The 23,184-nt window shown below is 44.2% G+C and overlaps 1 protein-coding gene and 1 pseudogene across 1 annotated transcript in view; both read right to left on the reverse strand.

Moving 5' to 3' along the window:
- Nucleotides 1-23,184, reverse strand: part of LOC146812678 (cadherin-like protein 26) — a 391,422-nt gene that overhangs the window by 78,134 nt on the left and 290,104 nt on the right. The window lies entirely within an intron of this gene.
- On the reverse strand, nt 15,143-16,672 carry LOC146812679 (18S ribosomal RNA; annotated as a pseudogene).

Raw genomic sequence — 23,184 nt, forward strand, 5'->3', positions numbered from 1 at the left:
CCTGAGTTTTCTAATGTAGATGCATATCAGCTAGTTAATCACCGACACCAGAATGATGGATTTAAGAACATTGTGAAGGCTCTTGGGGGCATGAAGACCACCAGTAAACACAGTTGGACGATGCTTTGCTTCAGAACTCAGGGCCCGATTCACAGACGAACTTAAGACAAAATCCTAAACTTACTACCATTTTGCTATTCACAGAAGGCACTTACTCATTTTGGTATTCACAGAAGGCACTTGCTCATTGATGAGTAAGTATCTTCTGTGAATACCAAAATGAGTAAATGGTAGTATATTTAGTATTTTGTCTTAAGTTAGTTCCGTGAATCGGGTCCATTCAGTCTCGGATTAGGAGGTACCCAGAAGGTTCAGAGTTGAAACCATTTCGGAGACTGAAAGATGAAGCAGAGCTCAACAGTGTTCATTGCATAGTTTTACCTCTGGCAATCAAAACAAGCACCCTCGTGCTGTGCACATTTTAAGAAGTGGAGCACAGTGTCCCTAGGCAGAATTAGCAGTCCTGCGCAATCTTAATCCACTGTCAGGAGCTAAAGGTACTACAAAATCACAAGGGGCTAAAAATGAGTACCAGTGCTCCTTTTTGAACTTCAAAGGGTCAGAATATTAAGCAGTTTCTTGTGGCAAGGTGCAATTTTCAGACTATGCTTCCCACAAGCTTGTGCCTCAACTATATCATTTGCCTTTGTAATATATGACTTCCTTGGCATTGGATAAACTGGAGCCGAGAAGATGTAGCTGAATAGCCATCACCAGTCATGTACCATAGAAGGTGTCATGAGTAGCAGCGCTGAACTCCTTTTAAATTCTGGCCTAGCCCTGCCCATGGTGGTCAGAAGATGTACCATCAGACCAGGGGGATGGGTGCAATCTGCCTCTGTGTCCACTGAATCTTCTGAGACTAAAGCAACCTTCTTTGCCTAAAAAGAGGTTTCTATTCACCTACTGCCTCTGCTCCTGGCATAGATGGACACCCTGCTCTTTTTCCTAAACTAATTAATTAAAAAGATTGTTTTAAAGGACACACTTAAAGGCGTCATGGCGTTAAGAGGTTAACCCCAGAAGTATAGAAGAAAAACATTTCAGCAAACTAACCTTTTGGGTATATCCGACTTCTTCCTGGAGCCAGGTCAATTCTTCCCAAAATGTTTTCTAAGTTTGTTGCTGCCAGATTCAGAGAAACAAAGAATGGGAGTTCCTTTGGTTTTCCTGTAACACACAGGCACTGACATGGAACTTGTGAACAGGTGGGTCTACTTTCGGTCCAGAGCAACCTGTGAGGGTTGTACCACATGCTCTTAATTTGATCCCATCACTGCAGGTGGGTCCTACCTGCACTCATCATTGGGGCCGGGCACTTATTTTCCTCATCCGACCTTTAACCAGAGCAAAGCCGCAAGAGGGAAAGACGGTGGGAGAGAAAGCCAGACAAACCATGACAAAGGGGTAAAAGAGATGAAAAGGAAAGTGCACGAGTGAGATAAATCATTGGCAGAGATAAATGGGCAGGGAAAGTACGGAGGTGGATGAAAGAGGCATGAGGTGGAATGAAGACTAGAAGCCTTTATTCAATAGTGTCAGCCGTAGGGTTCAGGTCAAAACGTTGGGCCCCAGCACTCATTCTTTTACAAATTAAGCACTGCACACAGCCTAGGACCACTTAAAGACTGTACTGAAACAAGAGGTTGATATGCTCCCAAGTCCATTTAAACAAGCCACACAGCTGTCTCCTACAAATCCAACCTCGCTCCCGCACTGAGCATGCGTAAAATTCCTCTTCCTTCAACGTCTGGTCCAAAATTCCAGAATTGCTTCCAAAATACTGTGGCAGACATTTTGGAATTCCTCAGATATTGTGACAAACGAAAGAAACTGCCCTCAGAAATACGGTCTTAGGTAAATAAAAAATAATAATAGTTCTCTGTGAAGCGTAACCACAACATTGAATCTCCTCCAACTTTCGGCATTATTCTTGTGAAAGTGAGCGCTGCTGGGAGGAGAAAAAGGTCTTAAGTGCACGCGAGTAATAAGAGTGTGAGTTACATTTTAAATAGTTTATAGTATCAGAGATAATCCCTCTTAAGCATGAGGCGTTTTCACAGCCCCTGGCCACCATAAACCGCAGAACACATCCATTGAGCTTTTTGAAAGTGGGGCATGCATGAACAAGTAAGTAACTGTGAAGTCAGGCAGACATGAGGCGTTTACACAAAACCACAATACCAGTCACTTGATCCGAGATGGTTAGTCATACTGTGCCGCTGGGCATGACCAGAGCCACGCGGCTGGCAATGCGGGCCAGCCAGGTATGATGATCATCAACGGGTATATGGGCCTTACTGAAGCCTCATAGTCCACTGCCGAGGGCTGTAGTGGTCGAGAAAGCCCAGAAACCGGTTGATAGTGTGGTTCGGGCCTATAACAAGGGAGAGGGTCTTTAACAACTGGTATCCCCTGAAGCATAAAGGCACCCACTAAGAATAGAATGTTCTAAATTAAAAAAGGGAGAAAAAGAAAGACAATTATCAGCAAATTGTGGAATAAGGCCTATACCTGCCATTATTGGCCGTGGACGTCAATTAGGGGTCACCAGGGAACACAGCTGCGACCCCTGGCATGCACCTTGCGACCCCTGGTGCTGCCTTTGCAACCCCTGGCCTTAGAGGTGGCAAAGGCAATGCCAAGAACAGAACAGAAGGTAAACAGTGCTGTGATGTGCACTGTTGCGATCTGAGGCAGTGGAGCTAGATTGAGGGGTGCATCGGGTGCTGAAGCAACCCCTGAAGACCTGGGGAGTAGGACAATTCAGCATGAGAAGGGGCAATTAAGAGGCAATTTAAACTGTTTTATCTTGGTCTTTCAATTGCAACTTGGAGTCAAAGGTTTTGTGATTTAAAGCGAGGAAGCCACTGACTTTTAAAGCAAATACTTGTTCTTCTTTTCATGCTCATGCTTATATGTTTCTGGATGTAAATTGGAGGAATATTCATAAACTGAACTTAAGTGACAGCTGCTGGGATTGAATGAAAAAAACTAGCACTATAGAATGTTTCAAATATTTCACCAGTGTTGGAAGCAAAAATAAGGCGCAATGCACAGTAATGCTGGGCGTGATGATTGCAAATATTTTGTGTACTGTTAAAAACAAAAATATCACATTGACTATATTTTTTCTGACCTTCACAAGAGTGAAAAAACTCAAATGTATTATTGCTCTATTTTTAAATATCTACTTCCTATTTGAAAATGGCGCAACTGCAAACAAACACATCAGTGAATTTGATCTATGACGTCATAGGCAGCCTTTGGGTCTTATTACGTGTTTGGCAGTCCAACCACCGTAGGACCGCGTCCGCCCCCGCAAGCAGCCCACAGCGCTGGAGATCCGGAGATCCACAGACCCCTGTATTACGAGTCAACCACAGGGCCGGCGTTGTGGAGGCGGGGATCTTGCAGTGGTGGTGAATATTATTATGAAATATATTGATGCCTTTCTGTGCATTTTGACTGCATATTTGTTGGATGCACACATATGCATGATTTACGTGGAACAATACCATCTACCCATTACTGGGGTTTGGCCCATATGTGGGCAGTCCTGGCAATGGGTATATGGTACGAAAAAGGACTCGTCTGAAGATCGCCACACTCAGGGTCGTAATCCTTGGGGTGAAGATCCTGCTGTGAAGGCGGACCTGGAGAAAGGGATCCACGTTTGAATCTGCCTGGAAGAAGAAGAAAGGGGTGAGTACGCACCCCAAATCTTTCTGACCTTAGGTCAGCCAGTGAGGGAAGGCAGCAGTCCCAACCCTCCTGGGACCTCTGAGGCTTAGGACTGCTGCCTTCCCTCATTGGCTGACCTTAGAAAGGGAAAAGTCCCAAACCTCCACGGACCTCTGAGGCTTCCCTCCTGGAGAGCTGCAGTTCAGGTACGTTTTATGTGTTTTGTTATCTTTGGTGCTTGCATGTGTGTATGTATGAGTATGAATGTATGTGTATTTGTTAATGAGTGTTGTTAATGCATGTGGTGTGTGTGTGTGTGAATGCATGGGCATGAGTGAGGTGTTTGTGTGCCCCCAGCCCCCATCCCTGGTAAAATGACCAGCCACCATTGTGCTTGATGTTTCACAGTGACACCGCGTGGCTGATTCACACACATATTTCTGTAGTTCATTCAAGTCTCTCACTGAGCACAATATGTAGGTAATGGCTTTTGACCCTAAAAGGGCTACTTTCTCTGGGTACTGCTGAATGGTGTAAAGCATTGGATGCATTCTCAAGGTCACTGTCAAACTACCCTAACTTGAAAAGAACAGTAAAGACTTGTCCCTTATTTGTGTGAGACTATTAGACAGCCCTTCAACTTCACTAGTTGCTTTTGTGAATTGTCTGTATCCAATAGATACTTTGATGGGGAATATGCTCACCAGACTCAATCATATCACGGTTTACCTTCATATTTAGAAAAATGTGTGTACAGAGGCACTGCTATAGCCCACGTTTGGAAGATACCTTTGGGGTGAGTCTAATTGTAGCTGATTGGAAGGGCAACATCTGTATAGTACTGCTACACTAGCATGTTCAACAACACAGATAAATCTTCCATGTTTTTAAAGAGTGGATGTCAGTGGCCAGCATCCCCACAATGAAAAATTGTTCCTGCATCACTGAACTGAAGTATTCAACTTTCACCTCAGTAAAGTAAGTATATGTCAGAGTAACTCGGCTGAATAAAATGTAAAAAAAAAAACGTTTTTAAATGTTGCAGATTTTTATTATTGTAAAAATATCATAAAGTATATGTTTGAATTAAAACCTCACCTTCCTAGTAAGCAATAATTAATGCCTTACAAATGACGCTAATCAAAATGTGTTAACAATGCTAAGGAATGATTTATATCAATCAATCAATCAATCAGAGCATTTGTAAAGTGCACTACTACCCGTGAGGGTCTCAAGGCGCTAAGGGGTGGGGGAATTCTGCTACTGTTCGAAGAGCCAGGTCTTGAGGAGTCTTCTGAAGGTCAGTAGGTCTGCCAGAGGAGGATGGGGAGGGTGTTCCTTGTCTTGGCGGTGAGGTGGGAGAATGATCTGCCGCTGGCAGTCACTCTTTGGATGCGGGGGACAGTGGCGAGTGAGTGGTCGGCGGAGCGGAGCTGGCGGGCGGGGGTGTAGAAGCTGAGTAGGCTGTTGAGGTATGCTGGTCCGGTGTTGTGGAGTGCCTTGTGTGCGTGGGTGAGAAGCTTGAAAGTTATCCTCTTGTTGACGGGGAGCCAGTGCAGGTCTCTCAGGTGGGGTGTGATGTGGCTGCGGCGAGGGATGTTGAGGATCAGGCGTGCGGAGGTGTTCTGAATGCGTTGGAGCCGTTTCAGGAGTTTGGCCGAGGCTCCTGCGTAGAGGGCGTTTCCGTAGTCCAGTCTGCTACTGATAGCAATAGCATTGTTTACACTGGTACACATTAGGTAATACAAAACACATTTTTTTTTTAAATCTTTTTTATGCTTAAGGTATATACTACAAAAACTTTTAAAGGAAGAGTTTGAGGTATAATTACTTTGGCTTCACAGTATTATTTTGTGGTGCAATGGCACTATATTTTCAAACGGATCATTTTTCAAGCAATAAAAAATGGAAATATGTAATGTTTCTATCAAGTCACTGCCATATTTAAAATGAGGCAATATATAAAATGGACATTTATCTAAGTTAGTAACTTGTGTAATTATATAAATGTGCATTTAAGAGTCTTGTTCTTCAGCATTGTCAATTATTGTGATGTCCCCTGGATTAAGGTCGTGTGACATCAGTTTCCTGGGAGGACTGATTGTCAGATCATATGATGTCACTTCCCGTGATGTCATTGGATCAAAGGGATGTTATGTGATCTCACTTCCACGACCCCAGGCATTTTGTTGCAGTCACGCCCATGTTATTGGCCCTGGGTCACTTTATTGTCTTGGAGCTTTCAACATTCCAATCCTCTAATATAGCCTCAGAGCCCGACCTAGCGGGCTCTTCCAGCCATTAAAGGCCCACTCCAGTATTAAAGTTCCGAGACGAATGGGAGGGCCTCTAACAAGGGAGTGGGCTTTTAATGGCCCATAGAGCCCGCTAGAAGTGCTCTAAGGCTTTTAACATTCTGCCACACTTGGTCAAAACAAAGGCCTCTCGGAGCCCGAGGGGATTTAAATCCCCTCAAACCCCGAGAAACCTTTGTTCACAGCAGTAGCTGTGAAAGAAAATCAACATTAGAATGTTGTTCTGCAGGCTTCTACCGGCCCTAATTTCTAACATTCTACCCTCAGTGGATGAAATGTTCTAATAGCCTTGTAGACCTTATGCCTCAGGCTATACTGGTGGTAAAAGTCCCTCTCCCTCATCTGGTTTATGGCCTTTAACAACTGCTGTAGTCCTCGGCAGCGGGCTCTAAGGCTTTAACAAATTACAGAATGGTGAATTTCCACTCTTTCAAGATTGCCACTTCAGGGGGTAGTTTTCCACAGTAAGGCCAACACATGATACGCCTTCAATGTAGATATAACTCTAATAATAATGCTCATCAGGTGATAGCAATCCGGCCAGTGGTTGACACATTTCAAGCTATTGGCACAATTTCTATTTTCGGATAAATATTTGTAGGGCTAAAATTTACTGACAGCTATATAAAATACACGAGGTGGGGAATAATTTGTGTATTGCAGAGGCAGTGTGGAATAGTGTTACTCTAAGGAAAAGGAGTCTTCTATCATAACCTGAGCGTTCGGTAGTCCCATCAAAGGTCACATAAATTGGTATTGATTGAGGCACTCTTTAAGATCAATCCCATGTTAATCTTATTTTGTGTGGGACCCATGGGCGTAGCATCGGGCGGGAGTGTTTAGAGTGTGACAACCCCAAAAAAATACATTCTTGGCTTGGTAGTGGAGTCTGGAGGACCAGTGTCAGATCTGCTATCCCTGTGTCGATCTTGTTTTCGTCTGAAGCCAAGAATGAGAGACAAAACTGAGACATTTGATATCAAATTGAGAGAGAGACAGAGAGATACCCATCTGGTGGCTGAATTTTCCAAATGTGAAACAATATAAGCTGTAATCAATGCCGGCTTCTGTGTTTGTTCAATTTGTGTGATCTTAAACACACATTTTGTTTCACAGGGCCTTCTTTTTCTTTACTATCACATGTGAGCACACTTTTAACTACTTGAGTTTAAGATGTGCACTGTACAGGCACCTCTTATATTTGATTTAATAGACTAAAATATTGCTCCATCTGTAATAAGAATATCAGCCACGTTTAGTGTTTCCGGAACTTTCCTCTTAGTTCACTAATGGCATTGTCATGTGTGGGGGAAGAGTTATGAATGTTTGTAAAACTATTACTGTCTCCCTATGCAGTGATACAATCTGATGTACTAAGGTGAAACGTTTCTGCATGTTAAAGAAATGCACTTTTTTAAATTTTCGAGAGATTCTATCACATTTTTAAACAATGTTTGTTGTACGGTGTACATGCCAAACATTGTCATGCCTCAGCTCGTGCACGAACTGCTAAAGTCAAGCCTCACCCAAGTGTCGCCTCTGGTTCGGCTCGCCCTATTAATTTGCCTGCATGCCCTCCTCTATTTGTACCTTGGGCTTAGTACATGGGGCAGTCAGTCACTTGATAAAAATGACTTGTAAAAAGTGAGGATTAGGAAAATCTAGCCCAAGGTACATGCACTGATTTGACCACTCTACCATCAAGGGTTCTTGTTGTAGAGCAATGCAAATGTATTTAAAGGGATGCAGGGTCTCCAGGCTGTTGTGTTGTAAGTGAGCATAGTGAAGAGTTCCCAGGGAGAACTACCTGGTCCAAGTGGGTTGGGCAGGGGTATTGCTTCAGCATGGGTGTTTAGGATGTGACACCCCTAAAATGCATTCTTGTTTTGGTAGTTGGCTAAGTGAGCCCTGAGTCATGTCTGCTGTGTCTGTTTCAGTTTTTTTATAGTTGTTCTCATTTTCAGTAAGAGGGGTGAATTTGTTTATTTTTTGGAATAGGATCTTAAATATATATAGTGACCAGTATACAAAACAAAAGTAGTAAATTTGCACCTTAAATGTACTCCTCGGCTAGGTTCAAATGTACTACTTTTTGGAATTCACAAACATTTGCAGTAGTAGGATTGGAAAGCTGCACCAGCCTCAAGTTCCAGTCCCATTACTAGCGATCGAACACCCAAACGGTGATGGGATGAATGCTCGAAAATAGTGCAACCAGTGGCAATCTCTCAGAGAAGCATTCCAACCCATCCGTTTTCCCACATTGTGCCACTCTAGGCAGAGGTCCACGTACTGCAAATGAGTACTCACCTTGTTCTTCATAGAAACACTCCATCCCAAACCTTGGTCTCCTCACCCCTCCACCCTGCTACCCACTACCTTTTTAGCTGGGAAATGTAAGGTTCACATGTCCAAATCTCATTGACTAAAATACAACCCTGGTGGGACTTACCATCATTTCAGGTTCTGTTTAGTTATGTGATGGATAATACTGTTTGGAGTATTACGACTAGCTGAGACACTTATACGACTGGGCAGTATTTTGCATTCTATAAGGATGATGGGTGTACTTTACTTTCTGTAATTAATAGCATTTTTTTAAAGCAACTGGGAAAGTATGGATTTAAGATGGTGATAGGAAGGTGTATTCATCTGCAAAGGAATCAGTGTGCTCACCTGAATCCTCTGTACCTTTCCTGTATAATTGTACTGCCCTGCCTCTGTTAGAAGGTGGAAAGCTAGTTGACTAAGATGGCTTCTTGCTTAAAATCTACTCTAGGAGCTGTCCCCTCCTCAGAATTAAGCTGATGCTTTTGGTCCTGTATACTTTGAGGAGGCATTTACAGCTTGCTACTCCTCTTTTCCTCCATCTTGCTTTTTGTGGTACAGGGTCTTGACACAGCAGTGCTAACTTTGATTGGGGCAGTTCTGCACATTGTCTGGAGTTTCTGAAGACTCGTGAGTAATAAGCCAGGTCAAACTTCTATGATGCATCCCTACACTAAATGCCTAGTACAGAGATCCCAGACCGAAGTTTCAGCAGTGCTAAAGGCACGCTCATCACTTCCAGCACTGGTGACAATGAACAGCAGTCTTAAACAAAGAGAATAACTTACTGAAGATGAAATAACTGGAATTGTGCAGTTTAAACTTTTGTGGCAATCTTTTCTTACATTAATCATGTGTGGTCATGATAAAACCAAGGACCTGAAATTTACATTTGCAAAAAGTGCTTGCAAATTGAACATCAATTGTTTTATGAATGGAAAGGAACTTTGCAAGCTGACCTATGTGCTAATAATGTAATTTCGTGAAATCCTGAACCTTAGTTGGTCGCATGCCAACATACCTCATCAATATTCATGAGATAGGACGTAAATTCCACTTACAACAATTAGATGCCATCATAAGGATGGTGGCCTTCTAGGGTCAGCAGACATCAGCTGCGAACACATTTGAAATAAAATCAACTTTTTTTTAATGCAGGCTCTATTTTGTGTTTCAGAGTTAGCAGTGGTCTAGTGGACCATTTCCTATTTTCCAACAACCTTGATGTTTTAACATTCACAAAAGGGAAGGTGTTGGTAAAATTTCAATGTTTTGCAACAGGATTTCGGTCACAAAACATTGATGCATACCTTAACAAATCTCAATTTGGAAGGAACAGCGTAACATTTCTAAATTGCAATTAGTTATGTGTTTAGTGCATAACAATTTTTTTTTGCTGTTGCAATCCCTTTGATTTTGTGAATTGTAGCCTTTGCGATTGCTAAATGCCTTTAAATTAATTTAAGCAACAAAGTCATTAATTCAGGATTGTATGGAAAGATTAACCTTGTCGAAGGAAAAACGAAGAAACTGTGTCTTTTTGAAAATTTTAAACTAGCCACAGCCATCCATGCTTCAATCAATGAGAGGCAACTCTTCAGGTGATGGACATCAGCCTACACTGAGCCTTTAGATAAAATTGGGTGTCATCAACATGCTGATGGATGGCAACATTGAGTTCAGCAAAAAGAGGCCCCAGTAATGCCATGTAAAGATTGAGCATGGTTGGAATAGGATGGGCTCCTGAGGCACACCGCAGTGCACTGGAGTGGTGGAAACCCAAAGGAGCCCAATCAAATCAATTGATTTAGTCCAATGAGAAATGAAGAAGACCACTCGAGAAATGTAAATGATGTATTCACACAATTTCTTTAATTCCTTGTACACTGTAGAGTACAGCAACAGGACAAAACTACTTGATTTCATCAGCTAAGCACATTTAACCAATACAGGGCTGAATGATCTGTTACTCTCCACTTTATTTGGTTGCTGTTTATGTGCTTAATATTCCGCAAGTGTGTTATGTTCTCTTTTGTCACAAAAAGTTCATGAATGAAGGAAACCATTGGGTATACCTGCTGGTATTTTTAACAGTCAATTTTCACCTGGATCTCTGCTTTTCCAGTTTGATTTATTTTAAGAACTCCAATTCGATCTTTGGTTGAGTTCACCCTGGTGATAGCATCCTACCAGGGTGTGGATAAGCGCCGATGATGAAGCATGACACGATAAGTGGGTGAGGCATCTACTCCAAAATCTTTGGATATCCAAGAGGTTAACATAGGGACCCTTTTGATCAATAGCCAAGAAGTGGTCAACCCCAAGAATTCTTTGAAATATCAAATTGCTTTTGGTGTGTCAATATCAGAAGCCATCAACAAGCTGCAGCTAATAATATATTATATAATATATTTTCATTGCATTTTGAACATGGATCAATTCATAAGGTCAACTCTAATGAATAAAAAATGGGCTATGAAGGAAGGCTGTGCATTTTTTTTAAATATGCTCAACAATCTAAGATAGTTCTTGGGGTCATGGTCAGGAATCGTGCCCCTAAACTAACGTAAACCAACAAACTGAACAATTACACAGTGATAATGGCGACACCTCGAAGGGGACCAAATGAAGCAGATAGAGGCGATTAGGACAAGTCATTAAGAACGATGGATGAACTCTCATTGCGCAAAGTAATGTCTGCAATCCAAGACCTTAGGGGCAAAATTGTGCCTAAATTGTATGCAGTCCCAATAGACATCAACCTGCTATGAGAAGACTTGAGGAAAATCACTGAGATGGTGGCGGAAGCGCAAATAAATGGCCTGTAATCCATGATGCAATGTTTGGAGGAACAAGTGCAAACCCTTACAAAACAAAATGAAGTCATCAATGCGAGGTTGGAAGGCTAAGAAGGAAGGGCTTGTGCAATAACATTTGGGTCGTAGGAGTACCGGAATGCACAAAGGGACCAATCGATCACCTCTTCCTGGAATTTCTTATCCTAAATCCCCTTCGTCCTGAGAAACTTTCTAATCTTTTCTCGATGGAGAGAGCTCACAGGATGCCAGACCCATGATTGAGAGTGGGTGCCCCTCCCGGAACTATAATCGACAAGATACTAAACTACAAGGACCGGGATGCACTCTTGCAGGTGACCCACATGCAAGGTGATCTACAGGTTGAAAATGCAAATATTCGCTTCTTCCTGGACTACACCTTCCAGGTGCAAAAGAAGAGGTGTCCTGAGCGCCAAGGACATACATTACATGATGCTATATCTGTCCATGGAACTGGATCGAGGGATGTCCTGTGGCAGGCCAGAAGGGTGCTAAAGACCAGAGGAGCAGGTGACAGCAGGCGCACCATGAAACAAGGCTAACGGCCTCCCCAGACCAGCAGCAAGCCTGTGACTTACCCAAGGATATATGAGAAGTTTATATATGAGAGGTGCAGGAGGCTGCAACTTTTTTTATGCTCTATGGGGGAGCACAATATGTCAGATGAGTTCTTCATATGTGAGGGAGTGTTACAATAGAGGGTACATGGTACTTCTTGGGTCATTATTTTTTCTACCTACCAAACTATAGTGGGGATACTACACTCCAACCACTTATCCTGAGCAGCTTCTACAGCGGCAGAGCTAGAAATCCCACACCACAAAATCTTTTGGGTGACAGGCACTCTGCAAGTTGGGGAAGTGAGTGGTTTTGCCCTGCAGAAGGGTACAAGGCATTTCTGCCCCCTCTCCCCCATGATGTTTATGCTGGCCCTCGAGCCACTCGCAGTCTGGATCCGGCAGGACCCGCTGCTGCGGGGGGTGAGGTGCTGAGGGGAGTGGGAGGAAGGTATCTGTCTCTACACTGACAATATCTTGTTCTACCTGACCAATCTGACCTTCTCCATAGACAGAATCCTACATATATTTGACCATTTGGCAGTGTTTTGGGTTATCACATCCACTGGACAAAGTCACTGGTCTTCCCCCTGTGGGGCAATATCATGTGGCTCCACCAATCCTGCATGGGACCTTAGGACTTCAAAGGAAAACCTGTAGAAGCTTCTCCCACTTCAAAGGAAGGCCCAGGTATAAATATTGGACCCCAGACACCCAGTCTTCAGTCCACTTCTGGGCACACTCTGCCAGGATGAAGGACTGCTGTGCTGCTGAAAGGACTACCACTCTGGTAGACTACTGCTCTGAAGGACTGCTGCCCTGCTATGCGGGCCTCTTTCCCTCCTGTCTAGGTGAGATGGACCATACCTACATTTGGTGAACCCAGGACCCCAAAGTGACTCCAAGTGCTAGTTGACTGGCCTCCTGATTAGAGCCTCAGGGACAGAAGACTCCAACAACATTGAACCCAGCACTTGGGCTCTGAAATCTGTGAGTCCTACCCGCCTAGTAGTGCCACTCCTGTACTGGACCTTTCGAAGTGGGCCTGTAAGTGCTCTGTCAGCCCATCTGTAGATCCAGCAGAACCAATGCATCTCCTCTGCAGTGCAATCCCAAGCAGAATCAGCACTCCTCAACCAGTAACCCAATTTCTAACATTGGTGATCAGTGGTGAGGATTAGGACTTGTATGTGAAGTGCCATACAGTTATTTTGTTTTACACTGAAAAGCCCAGATAAATAATCTGAGACCAATTTGAGTTTTAAATTCTCCTTTGATTGGCCTTTTTTGTTTTTTTCCAAATTCACCTTTACTCTACCTGCTTGTTTGTGCCTGTGACTTTACATTGGAAAAATGGAAGTTGGGTTCCTCAATCTGGAGAGCTACACAGTGTCTGAGTTCAAGGACTTTTTGTAAAGAGCGGGGGCTATCAGGCAAAAATGGTGGAGCTCCAAAAGGCTCTTAGGGCATGTGTGAGGGCCCTCCAGCTGCCAGTTACAACCGAGGATCAGGATGGGGAGGATGGACACTAGCCCTGAGATGCAGCAATTCGCTGAGGGGGAACATTTGACCCCAGAGGTGGACTCTGTGCCAGAGCAGAGAACAGTCTGTCTTCTTGAGGCCTGTCCCCAGAAGAGCTGGCAGACAGGAAGGCAGACCGGGAGTTTAGGCAGCAGACAGCCCACTTAAAAATGAAGGAAAAAAGACTGGCCATGGAGGCAGAGCAAAAGAAAATGACAATGGAAGAAAAGAAAATGTCCATGTAGGAAAGAATTGCTTTGGAACAGTTGGCTTATGAGAGGAGCCTTTAGAAGCTGGACATCAAGGACAGGCAGGCACGGTCCAGCAGTGATGGTGGCAGTGTACCTACAATGCCCACTTGTGACACAAGGATCCATATTCCTAAAGGGCTGGTGCCTGACTTTGTTGTGGGGGATGACATTGGCAAGTGGTTTAAAGCTTGTGAGGTTGCTTTACAGATGCATAAGATCCATGAGGAGAATTGAGGTTTAGCCTCTGGAAGCATATTCCTAGTGAGGGGAGGGATGCCCTACTGGCCCTAGAGAAGGGTGAGAGGATGAAGTAACCCCCCATAAATGAAACCCTTGTAAGGAAATATGGCCTCACCTCTGGAATTACACGGAGAAGTTTAGGGACATCCGAATACTGCCCCATAAGTTCTGGGTGGGCTGGATGGGTTCCTTTTGCAAGGCACTGGATGGTTGGGTGAAGGGCTGTGAAGTAAATGATTACCAGGGGCTGTACAATTTGTTGCAAAAGACTGCATATTCAGTCTTTGCTTTGCAGATCTGCGCCAGCACCTTATTGATAGCAAGCTCAATGACACCAGGAAGCTTGCTAAGGCAGTTGACCGCTGGTCCAGAACAGGAGATTGCCTCAGAAGGAATGGGGTAGTGTAGAGGTTAACCTAGTGTCCCTGGGTGATGGAGAGATGGTGCATAGAACTCACATGCCCGCATCGCAGCCTCACAACTCTTCAGAACCAATGCATCACCTCAACTACACGACGCACCCTCAACACCAGACTTCGCATCACAAGCCCTCATTGACGGGCTCCTCGAAGATGATGCAGGACCTCACATCACAGATCCTCAGACCCAATGCATATCCTCAGCTGTGCGGCGCATCCTCGATGCAGGACCTTGCAATGCTCTGCAACCAGGATTTAAGGTTCAGCTGGCCTACCTGGGTCCCTGTAGTCGGCCTGTGCTGCATCGCAGTCACCCTGAACTTGTGTCTTTTCCCAGTTCAGTGTGACCAGATATCCTCAGTTGGCATTTTGGACTTTATGGTGGTATACTTACTGAAATCTTTAAACCTGCATATCTCCGGTCCTATTGATTGGATTTTTGTCATTTTGGTCTTGTTTTATGTATTAAAATGTACTCTGTGTTTATAAATTGGCGTGGGATTTTTCTTGTGTTGTGTTGTCACTTTATTACTGTTTGAAATGCTGTATAAATGCTTTACACATAGCCTCTAAGTTAAGCCTGTGTGCGCCAAGCTACCAGAGGGTTGAGCAGACGTTAATTTGGGGTTTGCTTGTGCCTCACCCTGACAAGGATTGTGATTGCTGCTTGAGTAGGGTTTCAACCCCCTCAACCAGTAACCCACTTTATCTCACTGGGTAAGATTGGGTTCCATCTGGCAAGGGCTCACTGGACAATGGTACCTGTCCCCAACTCTTGTGTGTATCAGTCAGGTCCTCCAAACTGTGGAGAGGAGACTTCCCTGCACCCAGTCCTTGCACACCCCTCTGCTGACAAGTGCCAGGCCATGTGTTTGGCTCTGTCTGGGAGGTGGCTGAGGCAGGCCATTGACACTCTGGCCACTCCGCTGCCAATGACCTTTCCGCAGACTCAGCTACATAATCGTTGTTACAACTTACATCCTCTAGACAGTCAAGTTTGATCTTCTTGGTGCTCTGCCAGGGCCATTACCGATCCCAGCAGGCTCATCTGAGGACCACTAAGCCATCTATTCAGCAAGAGCAGAGTGTTCAATTTCCAGGGACTTAATAAATGCAAGTTTATGACCTGCACTTACTTGGAATTCATCGTTCCTGGGAAATAATTGCAATACCCAATCCATATCACAAATGCAGTTCAGTGGGTTACCCACACCTGTTGGCAAAGGCTAGACATATGATGATCCATGCATTGTAGCTTGTGTGCTGCCACGGTCAATTAAAGGCATTACAGCCCTGCTATTGATCAATATCATGTGACTAAATACCACTTATTCCTCTAAGCAGAACTCTGGCTGATGGGTGTCGCGTAACTAGTTTGCATGAAGGAGTCTCTTTGTTTTTACTCAGAATTACCCAGAAAAATCCCTCAACCAACTAAGAACTTCTATGCTCCTCAGCCCACAAATCTTTCCATGTCCGGGCCAGTTAAGGTTTCCCGTGTTAAATGAAATAAGGCTGCAATCCCCATTCATGATGGTGCCCTTCTATCAATTCCTTTAAGTTTCAACATTGCAATCATACTCCCCTTGGAACCCAAAGACTTTGGTTTCCTAGATGCTGCTTTGTGGGTCATGGGTGTTGCTAGTCAGCATTGTCTATGGTCAGAACTATGAGGATATCTGATCATCTTAAAACCTCCAACTTGTTTTCTTCATTAATTAAAACATTGTTGGCAAACGCTTTCACTTTCGTCCATCTTGTACCGCTCCAATATGAACGCCCCGGCTATCCCCCATAAACCTGGCTCCATTTCTGAAAGCCAACAAAATAGAACCAATGCCCATTTTCATTATTCCTAACTGAAGTATTCTGATAACAGGTCTGCTTTGAACACACTCATTTTTTTTAAAGTAAATGCTTCGGATCCTGAGGACACTTAGTCATGAGCATCAAGGGTGTGCCGAGAGGCAGGGACTGGGACTGGCAGTAGCATGCCTCACTGCTGATCACCAGCTCAATCCCAAGATCCAACTGCAAGCTTTTTAACTGCAGCAATTTTAATATATGTTATTGGAGATGGAATTACTGTAGCTATTGGCACCAGGCACGCCTTCCAAATGATCTTAGTTAAAGGTTTAAAGTGTGCCCATTCCAGCTATGGGCCTCAAAAGAGTCCTGTATCATTATTTTTCTACACTACCACCCTGAGTCGTCTGGAGTGGTAATTTGCATGTGTGCTGTTTTTTTTGGTGTGATAGCCATTTTGAGGCTCCAGAATCAAACTGATTCCCAGTTACTGGTGGTCACCAAACAATAATGATCACTTTTATCTTTGTAACCATGGAACCATAACTGATTTAATGAGCCATTTGCAATATCACTCTACCAATCGTGTGTATCTCCACGTGCATTGTATAATGTTTGAGACAAGCATATGCTACTGGCAGGATCAACCAGGTAGCAACACCTGCTGGAGTAGGACGCATGTGCTTATCCCAGACCAACCTTCATACCCCTTGGGAGCCTGTATGGGTGGGGAAGCCCCTCTACCTATTTGGGCTGGATATACAGGGCAATCATGTGGGCACCTGTGGCCCTGCTTACTCTGCAATGACTGAATGCAAAGGTAGGTAAGAGGGGCAGCGTGAGTCAGACACAGGAGGTTCCAGCCTCACCAGCAGTACGAGCCAGCGAAAAGGAAATTATGTGACCCATAAGGCCGGGGACACCAGCTACATCTAGGTCTTGCACCAACCAATCACCATCCACTCTGGTCAGACCACTTGGGGCAAGATGCCAGGCAGCTTGGCCATTGGTCTGCTGGATGGGAAGGACCACTTGACAGGTAGGCTTCCCCAAAAGGCGCACACTCGAGTTGGATGGTCTCAAGCAGGATAGAAGCTCTTTGCTAGAAACAACAGGCTGATCATGTAGTCCATCCATAAATGAACCAAGTATGCATTGGTCACCGGATGGTGCTGGTAATACGGTCCCTGAGTAGGTCATCTGTATTGGATGTTTACACTGCCTGCTCTCCAAGAAGGTTGGCTCCTGGAATGGTCCCTCAGGCACAAATGGAAGGCAGACAAAGGCCCAGCGTGGGCTTCCCAGGACATTTACAGTGCCCATTGAGAACAAACTGATGACTTACAGGACCCAAGTACCTTTTTTCTAATTATCCAGAGGAAGGCCACTAACCTTTCTTGTAGTGCATGATCATCGGGTGACAGAGGGAGACATTTGAGCATATTTATCAGACCTCCAGGAGCCCTGACTAAGTTGCAGCTTCAAATGAGTACTCATCTGGACTTCAAGGGCAGCCTGGCTGGGCCCAAATGTTGGCCATCAAGTTGCACCGTGCCTCCTGTAAAGTATTTCTACTTAATTTGAGGGCCATGGAGGGACTACGCAGACCTGGACATAGACCCTGGGCCTGCTCAGTGCTTTTAGACTCAACGAAACAGGGGAGCTCAGAAACAGAGGCTCCTACATTACACCCAACCACAGCTTCTTATCCTCATTAATCAGGAAAACCATCAACAGGCCTCTGGAAGCCAACACTCTGAGGCACAGCAGCGGGCGCATGGACACCAGGTCCCAGGAGCCCTCACCATAGGCCAAGAGCTCTGGCCATGGGCCTTGTCAGGGCCTTTTAACCAAGTGAAGCATGGATGCCACTCCTGGAAACCATGTGTTTTTTTATTGATTTTAAATACAAAATTTCAACAATGACATTGGCGGGCCCATTTTGCACCAGCCACGTGGGCATGGTAAATAGCTCACAGGCGTAATTTTGCACACCTATAATTATAATTTCATACACCCCTAGTTTTGCCATCTCCCTTATGTTTGAAGCTTTTTGTTTTTCCCTCAGTAGGTAGGTCAACATCTCATTAAGGTAGACGTACAGTAGTTGATGAATAAGAAGCCGCATATCCAATATACTGGTTATTGTGAACGGTTTTGCACTAGAATTATCCTTAGTCATCCTTTTTTACTCTTCCGTCAGACATTCCATCGTGCTAGCTATCAAGCTTTGTAATTTTACATGTTAAAGGTCTTCTTTTAGTCTTTGCAGCACTATTGTAGCGGTAACACTGCATTCAGCATTATCGATGCCATAGGACCACAGCAATACACAGTGTAAACCGGGGATTACCAGTGATCTCCCAAATCCCCTATGGAACGAAGTATTATTTACAGAATCAGCACTACTGTAAAAATGTCTTAATTTGACACTGGAAATCTATGCAGCAATTGCATAATACAGTTTTGGGTGGAATTCCTATTTTAGTTGGTATTTAGAACTAGTAACTGGCACCTAACTCAGGTGATTCAGAAAGACCCCTTTGCACACATATGATTTATTGGAGCACTTTTGTTTAGGTGCTATTATAATGCGTGGTGTTTGTACCAGATCTAATTTGTCAGAGTTCTCAAGTATCCCAAGACCAATCTTCGTATTGTGGGACTTACAGTCCTGATTTTATATTGGGATAAACAACACTACAAGCCCCAGAATGAAGAGCAAAAACCTAAACTCGACATATTGAAGAATGGAGGATGAAAGCTCTTGTCCAATGATGATGCATTGGTCATTGAACAGGTGCTTGTTTTAAACCTTGATAACATATTTGTTAAAGAAAAATTGATCTGCTTCCTCCCTTTAGTTGTACTTGTACAAGCACTTGGTGAGCAATCAATGATCCAAGAATGTATTTCTTACCAAGAAGGACTATTTTGACCATCCTAATGACCTCGTGGGTAACGATTAATAAGTAGATTATTAAACCAGTTGGAATAAAATAAAATAAGGAATCAGGGTCCATGGTGTGGATTCAGAAACAAGGAACAGGAAGAGGATTAAAGCAAACAAATAGGGGACACATTCTGAGAGAAAGAGGATGCAGCTGTCCCACAGGGAATGAAGAAAAAGAAAATAGAAAATGACTTAAAAGACAACTGAGCCAAATCAAATGAAGTGTTACACCTTTGGGAACCCCGCACTGTAGTAAAGTCAAATCCACTACTGATTATCCAAGAGTTCTAGTTTAAAAGTGTGCGTTCTTACACAATGCCTTAAAGAAGCTGCCTACAGCATCTGGGGAACAAAAGACTTCAGGGACCCAAGGAGGTACACTCACTGGCATGTAGTGCTGGCTGTTAAGTGGCCCTACACTCTCTCAGGACATCACCAAAGAGTGCTCTCACCCACAGTATAGTATGTGCTCTAGCACAGTTATGAGGTTGTGTCCCTACAAAAGTGGGTTGCCTCTGACAATAGAATGCATGCATTTACACAGTTAGCAGGGGTGAATCCTTCGCTAAGGCAGAGGAGCGCCGCACCACAGGAAAAATAAAATTATAATAGCATGTTATCATTTTATTTTTCAGGACTTCTCTGTAGGGGCGGTGTAGGCTGAACTGCCAACAGAGCAGGGGGAGACGTGGTGGGCACTCTCTAAGTGCGCATGAAGGTTTGGCCAGCTGTCTTGGGCCGGCCAAACCGTCATGCCCACTTGGCCCACCAGGCTGTCTGGGTGGAGAACATGCACAGCCTACCAGCCCCTGTTTGAGTGCTGAACCACGGCGCTCAGACCAATCACGACCCTGCTATCAGCAGTGTTGTGATTGGCTAGAAGAGTTAAGAAGCCTGGGTGCCTCCTGTTCCTGCCTCAACGGAAGACGAAGAGGACGGAGGAGAAGTGGCGGCCAGCAGATAAGCTTATTTTTTACTTTTAGTTTTTTCTTTATTTATTTTAACCCCCATCTCACCACTACTGCCCCGTAGCAGCCACTACTGACAGTTAGTGCTCACTTTGGCGCCTTGCTTGAAGCAAATGTGTGTTACCTGTGACAATAGCACACAATTTGACACAAAGATGAAGTTTTTTTTACTCACTGGTGGCAAGTGTATCACAGAAGTCACAACTACATACCACCTTGAGACATTATCAAGGAATGTTTCGACTAAACATACTATACACACACACACACACATACGCACACACATATATATATTTATATTTGCTGAAAAAAAAACATAGGTTTCAGGCAGGTTATAGTTAGAAATTAGCATTTAAAAAACCTTAGAAATTCACTGAAAAAAACATAGGTTTCAGGGACGTTATAGTTACTTGGACATTTGACTCATATAAAACCAGATAAATGTCATGAGTGATGTCACTGTGGCGGTGTAGGCTGAACTGCCAACAGAGCAGGGGGAGACGTGGTGGGCACTCTCTAAGTGCGCATGAAGGTTTGGCCAGCTGTCTTGGGCCGGCCAAACCGTCATGCCCACTTGGCCCACCAGGCTGTCTGGGTGGAGAACATGCACAGCCTACCAGCCCCTGTTTGAGTGCTGAACCACGGCGCTCAGACCAATCACGACCCTGCTATCAGCAGTGTTGTGATTGGCTAGAAGAGTTAAGAAGCCTGGGTGCCTCCTGTTCCTGCCTCAACGGAAGACGAAGAGGACGGAGGAGAAGTGGCGGCCAGCAGATAAGCTTATTTTTTACTTTTAGTTTTTTCTTTATTTATTTTAACCCCCATCTCACCACTACTGCCCCGTAGCAGCCACTACTGACAGTTAGTGCTCACTTTGGCGCCTTGCTTGAAGCAAATGTGTGTTACCTGTGACAATAGCACACAATTTGACACAAAGATGAAGTTTTTTTTACTCACTGGTGGCAAGTGTATCACAGAAGTCACAACTACATACCACCTTGAGACATTATCAAGGAATGTTTCGACTAAACATACTATACACACACACACACACATACGCACACACATATATATATTTATATTTGCTGAAAAAAAAACATAGGTTTCAGGCAGGTTATAGTTAGAAATTAGCATTTAAAAAACCTTAGAAATTCACTGAAAAAAACATAGGTTTCAGGGACGTTATAGTTACTTGGACATTTGACTCATATAAAACCAGATAAATGTCATGAGTGATGTCACTGACCATGTCGTGAGTGATGTAATATGTGACATCATCACCAGTGCTTGGCGGGCGCGCAAGTTATAGTTAGCTCAACTAACTATAACAGATGAATTTCTCTGGTTTTATGAGTCAAATTTCAAAGTAACTATAACGTCCCTGAAACCTATGTTTTTTTCAGTGAAATTCTATGGTTTTTTAAATGCTAATTTCTAACTATAACGTGCCTGAAACCTATGTTTTTTTCAGTGAATTTCAAAGGTTTTTTAAATGCTAATTTCTATCTATAACGTGCCTGATACCAATTTTTTTCAGTGAATTTCAATGTTTTTTTAATGCTAACTTCTAATTATAATGTTCATTTAACCTATAGTTTTTTCTGACACCCAAGAAGGACACAACACCCACTGCCGCAACCCTCAGGACCTCCCCCCGTACAACCCCTCTCCCTACTACCACCAAGGCAGTGCAAAACAGGACAGCGAACCCTCCAAAAACAGCATGGTCCCTTAGCCATATAATAGCTCAATGTTGGGAAATGTGGCAATCCTTTTTTTCAGTAAATTTGAATTTTTAAAAAAATACTATTTTCTCATTTTAATCATCCTGAAACCTATGTTTTTCTCAGTAATTTTGATTTTTTTTTTATATCTTGTAACTTTAATATCCTAAAAATTGTTTTTGTATTTTTGTATTTATTATTTAATGTCTTCTTTTTTTTTAAATATTAAACAACTACATACAGTATGAAAGGGAGCCCAGCCCAGAGCCACATCTGAAGACCAACACATGTCATAGACCTGCTGCTCAAGCAGCTCTGACACACAAGAACGCCACAACACCCACCACCACCCCCAGGACCCCCCCCCCTCTACCACCGAGGCAGAACAAGACAGGGAACTTTCCGAAAACGGCATGGCCCCTCAGCCACACAATAGCTGAATATTGGGACAGGTGTGAACAAACTATATGTGAAGGCAGCAATTCACCCATGAATAATAATGCACACAATGTAAAGTGTAGCGGTGATGTGCTGGACACATCTCAGTATGCAGAACACATACCTCTCCATGTGCACAAATACTACTGGTTCTTGTAGTGTTGTGGACAGTGGACCCAACCATGTTACGTCAAACACTAGGGACGATCTCAGTCATGTAGCTGTATCGTCGTCCCCTGTAAGCATAAGCGTAACTGGAGTGGGCTGGTCCGACGTACGCCACTTCAGCGTAGGAGTGTGAATAAATAGGCCAGGGCTCTGGGCGTGGTTCACTTGTGAACTGTGAAGACCAACAACTGTGCCAAAGCGACGGGCCTCACCCTGCCACGAGGCTGCCGCCATGCCCGCAGGTCTCCTCGACACAGGCCCCCTGCAAACTCAGCGGCACAGCACCGCAGCCTTATGTCTCTACAGACTACTGCCTTCGATCTACACTGCGGACAGCAGGCATCAAAATTCAGATGGAGTAGCGATTGCAGATGACGCAGTCCAGTACGCAAGATACATTGCTCCCAGTGCTGCCCTCTCGGACCACGCATCATGGCAGGGTGCGCACACGCTGAGCGCCAAAGGTACCACTAACTCAGTGCACCACAAGTCATCGCCACGTGGCCTTACTGAGGCAGAATTCAATAGACAAATGACATTGGTCCGAGTGTGGCCCCCCCGGACCACGCATCATCGCAGGGTACGTAGACGCTGAGCGCCAACGGTACTACTAACTCAGTGCACCATAAATCATCGCCACGTGGCCTTATTGAGGCAGAATTCAATAGACTAAAGACATTGGTCCGAGTGCGGCCCTCCTGGACCATGCATCATCGCAGGGTACGTACACGCTGAGCAACAAAGGTACTACTAACTCAGTGCACCACAAGTCATCGACACGTGGCCTTACTGAAGCCGAATTCAATAGACAAACGACATTGCTCCGAGTGCGGCCCCCCGGACCACGCATCATCGCAGGTTGCATACACGCTGAGCGCCAAAGGTACTACTAACTCAGTACACCATAAGTCATCG

The sequence above is a fragment of the Triturus cristatus genome, chromosome 7 (assembly GCF_964204655.1).
Source record: "Triturus cristatus chromosome 7, aTriCri1.1, whole genome shotgun sequence".
Lineage (NCBI taxonomy): Eukaryota > Metazoa > Chordata > Amphibia > Caudata > Salamandridae > Triturus > Triturus cristatus.